The sequence below is a fragment of the Bombus impatiens genome, unplaced genomic scaffold (assembly GCF_000188095.3).
Source record: "Bombus impatiens unplaced genomic scaffold, BIMP_2.2 scf_1117, whole genome shotgun sequence".
Taxonomy (NCBI): domain Eukaryota; kingdom Metazoa; phylum Arthropoda; class Insecta; order Hymenoptera; family Apidae; genus Bombus; species Bombus impatiens.
This window is the reverse complement of record NT_177536.1, coordinates 417,150-424,521: the sequence shown is the minus strand read 5'-3', so window position 1 is coordinate 424,521 and position 7,372 is coordinate 417,150. Positions and strand designations below refer to the sequence as shown.

General features: G+C 41.5%; 1 protein-coding gene across 3 annotated transcripts in view; it reads left to right on the top strand.

The window, feature by feature from the left end:
• The first annotated feature begins 1,338 nt into the window (after nt 1–1,338).
• Nucleotides 1,339–7,372, top strand: part of LOC100749773 (glutamate receptor ionotropic, kainate 2) — a 292,766-nt gene continuing 286,732 nt past the window's right edge. The window contains exon 1 of one of the 3 annotated variants that reach the window (XM_033323710.1): nt 1,339–1,806. The gene's annotated coding sequence lies outside the window, so the exon portion shown is untranslated. The remainder of the gene's footprint in view (nt 1,807–7,372) is intronic. The other 2 variants (XM_024371152.2, XM_012391720.3) reach the window with 2 other exon arrangements.

The following is a 7,372-nucleotide window of genomic DNA, read 5'->3' as shown; positions in this document are numbered from 1 at the left end:
GTGTTCCATTAAAGATAACTTTTCGTTTAATTCCTCCTAATTCTTCGCGATAGTTTGTCAGGAAGCTAACCCCCGCTCCAGTCATTTTCAGCCACGTTTTCTTCTTTACTTCGCTCTTTCTGGTCCTAGCGTTCGCGAGGTTTAAAATGAAAAGCGCGTATCTCCGCCGTGTTTGTACACCAACGTAAAAGCAAATACGTGTATCGAGGATGATCAAAGTTTACTTCCGGATTCTTGGGTCGTTTGTACCACTTCTTCGACGAACTTTCGACACCTTCTACTCGAGAGACAATATTCCAGAGACGCTCGCGGAAGAAAACGACTCGGCGAGTTGTCACGGAGATGCGTTTCGAGGCAAACTTCGATTAAGATTCAGATGTCGATCCAATGGAGTAGTTCCGTGGCCAACGGGGAGCTGAGAACTGCTGAAACTGGATCATCCTCGGAATTAATGTAATCCTATCCTTTCCTCTTCCATTGATGACAATCTTCTAAGAAATAGCTGCGCTCTGCTTTCTCGTCGTCTTATTTCAATACATTTTCAAGCGAAGATCAGGATCCCTCGCGATCTTTGACCGTCACGTACTCGTGAAACGGCCCTAAAGAAACCCCCGAGTGTTCCTTTGGTGATGGAATTGTTGTTCTTCGCGGGACTCCTTCCCTGGCGAATACTTGGATCGTTTGACCGTTCCATCATTCCAAATCATCGTCTTCCTCTTTTCTTCTTATAAAATCGTCCCGATAGAACAAAATCTACATAAGGCAGTTCGTCATCGTCACCTATAAAGAAGTCTCGTGGTCTCGTCGCGAAAGAGAGGGAGCTGAATCGTGCAACGATTAAAATTCAGCCACCGATCCACGGGAAACATCTCGTTGGTCACTGGGGAATGAGAAGCCATCGAAGCAGGCATCGGATACCGACAGGTCGACTCTTTTCACCAACAGATAGTCGAGCGGCTACGAGAGCGATTCGTAGCCTCCGCTCGGCCGAAGCAAATGGAACGCGGCACAGGGCCTTTCCTGTAGGATCGATAGAGTAGTGGGGAGAGCCAGAGACTACAGGAGAGGGAGAGAGGAAAAGCGTGGGATCAACGCGATAGATTGGACAGAGAACGATATAGGGAGAACGGGAACGATGCTGGAAGAGAGCTGAAAGTGGGAAAGAACGATCAAGGGGGGAGAGGGAAAACGCGAGGGGTGAAACTAGAGGAATATAGGAGAACAGGTTGGGAGGGAATATTGGTGCAGGATCGGGCGAGATGAGGGCGCTTTAGCCGGCGGTTTCTACGTCGCGCCATCGTTGCTACGAGCGGCGTCGGCGTCGGCGTCGGCGTCGTAGTCGTGGCCGTCCTCGTTGCCGGCGAAAGCGGCACCAGACCGAACACGCAGCTGCCAAAGGCAGACTCCGCCGCTCGGTCCAGTTTGCCTTCCGCTCTCGTTTGGCATAGTACCGTCAGCGAGGTCGTCGCGTTTCATGCTGTCCGTCAGCGACTAGATATCGTAACCTCGTATCGTATCGTGTCGTGCCGTGTCGTATCGTCCTCGTTTCCGTTTTCTATTCCACCTAATCGGAGCCGGTCAAATGGATAGCTCGCGTAGAACTAATACGATCCGGAAACAATCTCGCGCTGGTGGATAATCGTGTGAAAGAAAGTTGTCGTTTTTTCGACAAGGGTGATTTTGTTCGAACTTGTTCCTTCTCTCATACCTAGTTGTTCGACGAAGGAATCAGCGTGGTTCGCGTGAGCTGCGGAATCTTTGAGGTTCATACACGTCAGTGGTTCCTGGTCAACGTGATTCATAAAGGTACAGGACTTCATTATAATAAGATTTTTTACTGTCGCGATCGCGGTCAACTTTCGCTGCAACGTGATTACTTTTGTCATAAATTATCTGTTTCTCTGTGTTACGACGTCTACTTTTTTTTAGGTTTTAGTCTTTCTTCGATAAAGGAAAAATGATGTTTCTTCTTTTATTGTTTCAACGTCATCGTTGCAAAAAATATCTACACGAAGGGCTCGCGAACTGAAGAACAATCGTCGCAGTAACGTATTGACGGATAAGAGGTTTTCTTTCTCGCGTGCATCGCGATTGCGAATCTATAGAACTCACCGGCTGATTCAGTATTTCTCAATTGCTTTCTGTCCCACATAGAATGGTTTACCTTGATTTTCGCGAAACCGGTGCGGCGGAAGTTTGTATTCCAAGTTTCCGTGCTGTCGCGGTATCTGCTTTCAGGTGTTTCGTTCCACCGCGATTGTTCTGAACATTGTAAAATATTTGTTTTGCAAATGAAAAGATTCTAATAAAGAGTGGTACGAAACGCGAGTCGAAATACGCCAGTCCACGAGTTTCTTATCGTGTGCTTCTTTTTTTATTTCGTTATCCGTTCGAAAAGTCGAACGAAAACATCAAAGTTGACACAACCTTCCGACGTATTTTACTAAAAGCTTCCCGTGTTCTGTGTGTACCGAAGAAAGCTGTCAGGGGCAAACATTTATATCCCACTGAGTAAATCCAACGCGGAGAATATGATGGATGGTGTACGATCCTACTAATCGAACGTTGATACACTGATCTGACGTCGTCTGACAATTCTAGCTGTCCACGCGATATACGATATATTTGAACACTTTTAATTGTCCCTGGAAGAAACCCTATCCATTCAACGAGACATCCTTGAACTAAAAATTGTCATTCTGTTATCTTCTCGATATATCGCTATGAATAAATCACATGAAGTATCCAAATGGATGGTTGAAATCCATTAGACTTTGCAAAAACTAAACGCAAGTAGGAAGAATCAGGATATCCATTATCAGGATATTATGCATTCTCGACGAACGATTCCAGCTGGCCGGTAAAAAGCGCGGCTTTAGATGGAAGTGGGATAAAAAAATTCTACTTTCTTCCCGCGTATAAGCCGGCACATATATATATACAGGCCAGTCACCAATGCTGGACTTATGGTTTTACAGGGCCGTTATGCATTTCAATGAATATTAACAGGATGCAATTATTGAACGTAAATTGGAACTGAAACAACTGCTGTTTTAACGTCCTATTCGTAACTTTTGCAGAATTTTCGAGCCGCCAATACTCCGCTCATTCGTACATATTCATTTCCGCATATAAATTCGCTTTGCAAATCCGTTTGTACGCTTTACCAACTACTTTCAGACTAACTTCGTGAGTCTCGACAGAATTTTCTAGATCGGCGACGAAGTTACCTCGTGGGGAATACACTCTCAAGCTGTTCTTTACAGCTGAACTTCCGTGCCTACGTGTCCCGAATGAGGAAATCCTTACTTCTTTACGGTCCTTCTAATTGTTCCCCTTTTACTCGGTGAATCTGCATCCGGCATTTCGGCGTTGTTCACCGAAAATTTAGCTGGATGAACGGCGGTTGTATTCAGAGATCGATTAATGTTCGTTCGTCGGATGTATTTGTCACGATTGTATTTTCCAATCAACAAGTATCAATTGAAGGGTTTATGAACGAAAATTTCGTGCGTTTATTTCCAAGATTAATGTTTTAACGTTCGACGAAATAATGTGGTAGTCGTTTGGCGTGCGATAATATACGTAACGTGGATCGAAGAAATAACTTGATAGATTTGCTTTGTTAATGGCTATATTATAAAAAATTTCGTAATTTAATACGAAAATGTCTCACCTATACAAGCTAGCTATAATTACTCGAACCCTGCTGTCGATAATGTTCGAACGAACTGTAAGAAATTACTTGGAAGTATCAATGATCCATTTTTACTTTATCGAACGTCACTTTCTACTTTCAGTTTTGCTTAATACCTAAAGAGTGTCGGTCGATTAGCCGCACCTGTCGGCTCCTATCTGAACGACAGTTTAAAGCCATCAACTCACAATTTCAATACATAATTTACCTGCATTTCAATGGGCTTATCATCGCAGCTGGCGCATTAACTGGCCAATCAGATTAATCATTCGATATCACGGATACACGGATATCAGTAAACCAGAGTTGATATTATTCAATTACAAACGTGCATGTGGTATTTAACTAAAAATCAAGAAAATGCTGGTCGATTAAACGGAATCGTGCCGTAAATTATGCGCATCATCATGGTGTCGAAAAGAGTTACAAGAAAAAGTGTTGTTCTTCAACATCAACTATGAGAAACCTTTTCGTCGAGTGAACGATAAGTCATTGTTTGGAGGATCTGTGATTCCTGTACAAATTGAAGAGAGCATCGGTCGAAACAAACGATGTTCAACTTTCAATCTCGCCGGCGTCCACGCGAAGGGAACTGCAACGATTTCGATGGCACAGAGGAGTGCGAATCAAACGCGGTCCTGGCCGAGCTTTAATGAATTTCACGCGCTATTGTGCTCGATAGTTTCGCCCGGTCTCGTTTCGGGGCGAGAGTTCATACCTTCCTGACCTCGATAATCGGAGTAATTTCGAGGCTGGAATGGAAATTGCCGCGTTTCGCTGCCGTTTATCGAGGAAAAAGGTTTCATTGACGGTTCTGACACGCGTGGAATGATAAGTAAACGGCTATGTGTATCGCGAGAAAAGGAATATTCGGTCCACACCCCAGAAATTACAAGTGTACGTCGGCGAAATTAGTATTCCAGCGAGGTATTTAATTCCAAAATTCCCCATGGCTTGCGCCACCCCCGTGAATGGCATGACTGCGAAAGGACACCCCATCTCACTACTACGCTGTTTATTTCGCGTCAGTCGTGATATTAACAAGCCATTTGTGGCTCTCCTCGATTTCATCGGCCTTTTCTGGCAATTTCTGACCGTGCTGACGTTTCCACCGCTCCTGTCTCGTTGATACGCGGCCACGGAAATTGTTTTTGTAGCAAAAGCGTCGAGCGAATAGCATCGTTCTACAGTTGCTTGTCGCGGCTCAATTTGGAGGCTTGTTTTTCCACCGGGAGGCATCGCGCTTGTTTTTCCACCGATGTCATACCGATTCCTATCGTCGATGATGGATATACAGAGTGGTCCGTGCAATTGGGATCTGTTCCTTCTTTCGTTGCAATTAGAAAAACATGATAGCGGAGGATGTATTTCTTTTGTGCGAATAATAGCGTGTATGCATTATGGAATTGCGTAATATTTTTTAAATACAATTCAATATTTTCCTTTACATAGATCGAGTCATAAAAATATTGTACGAAACACATGAAAAATACCTTACTATTTAATATCCTACTATTAATGCTTGTGCAATTTTAAATTTTTGTGAATAACTAAAGAAGAAGTGAGAATGATATTCCTCTGAAAAGAATGTTATTATATAATAAAATTACAGGAGATTATCTTTTTCTTCTAATATTTTATTCGAATTGCAATTAAAAAGGAAATGCCTCTTATCCTAGTCGTACAAACTACCATATACTTATAAAAAATGTACTATGTACGAAGGATATTTCGATGCATAGTTTGTTACATCTGATCGATAATGAATTCACTGATTTTAAATGGTTCTAGAGCAACGAAGTGCTGTTATTTCAAAAATAATTTCGTTGGTACATGTTCATGCGCTGATTGAGACATCTTAGGACTAAATCCTTTGATAATGGAACGTTTATTTGAGAAATAAGCAGCTAAAGTAGCGGTCGATCGCCATAATTCTGTGTATCATATCGATTTTCCGTTCAAATTCCAGCGATTTACACGATCCTTCAGCTCGCTTTCTCATTTTTAGAAATTATCTTGTAATGCGTTGTTACGTGCTCCGCAAGGTAGACAGTTTCAATTACGTTAAGCTATGGAGGATCTCTAGAATTACTGGAAAAGTATTTCGAGAAGAACTCTTGAAAAGAACTATAAATTAGAGTTCTTAATAACGAACCGTTGTCGGTTCTTAATTATTCGAGGGGAATAAGGAAATGATCAAAAATTAATACTATCGTGAAAAGGGAAAACAAAATGAATTTTATCGATTACGAAATCGGTCTGGTGCGTGCAGGCCGACTTTACCTGCCCTTTACTATCGTAGAGCGTGGCACACGCCGAAAGAGCTTAATTGAATTTCTCTTAATTAACTGCTTTCGCGGCGCTACGATAATTGCAATGCACGAACTCTCCCATTACCGTAATTGTGGGTCTAATTAATGTAGTCCTGGCGTTCTAGACTCTCAGCAGGCAAGCAGATTAAATTTTTGACGAAACGTTCGAGGATTGTCTCCGGTTTATCGTAAGCTTCTTAAATCACTTTGCGTCGATTTCATAGATATTTCAGGACTTCGCGCTGATCAAATCATAATTTAAGCATTACACGAAACATTCTAAAAGATTCCTAGGGTTCTATTAGTATTCTATTCAAATAATTTTTAATTTAAAAGGGAATGAAGGTAGTCTAGTGGTCTAAAAAAGAAAATTCCTATGAAGAAGATTCCTATGATAACATCATTTATATACATGTATAATTAAACAGATGAAAACTAGATAGAAATTTGTTTTGTCTATTAAATATTATACAGAACACTATAGTTTGAATACTTTTTATACCTTTGAATATTACATGTATTCTGTGTATGTTTGCGTCTTCAAATTTCTCATAAATGTATAAAAATCAACAGCTTATTCATCCAATTTAGCCAGCAGCATTCAAAACCTCCATTTAAGGATTCAGGAGGTGAATAAGTAGGTAAATATGGCTAAATTAATAGTGTGTGCTGTTAGTGGGTAAATGGAATGAGCGAAATGATGAGATATACTAGGACGTGTAAACAGTTTTATCACCAGTACACGGTGACTAGATTCCTGATGCCAAGAAAAAAGTCCGATCATATATTTTGCGGGGAGTCGAATGAAACTCGAGAGGAAGAAACGAAAAGCTGCACGCTATACTCGATATACTTTCACGAGAGAACGAATAGAAGAACCATCGTATTCGACGAGAGTCTAGTACGAAATGGACGATTACACCGAGTGCTGTATAGTCGACATGGAACGAGAGATTTATGGGACCGCAGGAATTGCGCGGTACGTAACTGGAACGAAAAAATGCGAAACTATTCTCGCTCGGTGACTTTGCCTATTTCTAGAAACTCTGACAGAATGGTTGTATGTGCCGCGTTCGTCCGTTGTCTGCTAAATGCAGCTTCAAGTTTCCGGAGGATAGCATTGCATAACTAATTGCGCGACAAAGAAAGCCGTCGTATGTTTGGATATTCACGGAAGACAATAGCATAAAGACAGCAGAACACATAATGTAAAAACGTATTTTATACTATGCGTACTAGTTCTGCAAAAAAGAATGCTACTATAGGAAAATAATTTCAGTGAAATTTAATGAAAATCTGGTTAATTACTTTTATCATTGGATAAAGAAGAGAAAGTGAGGATTTTGTATACTACGCGTCTCAT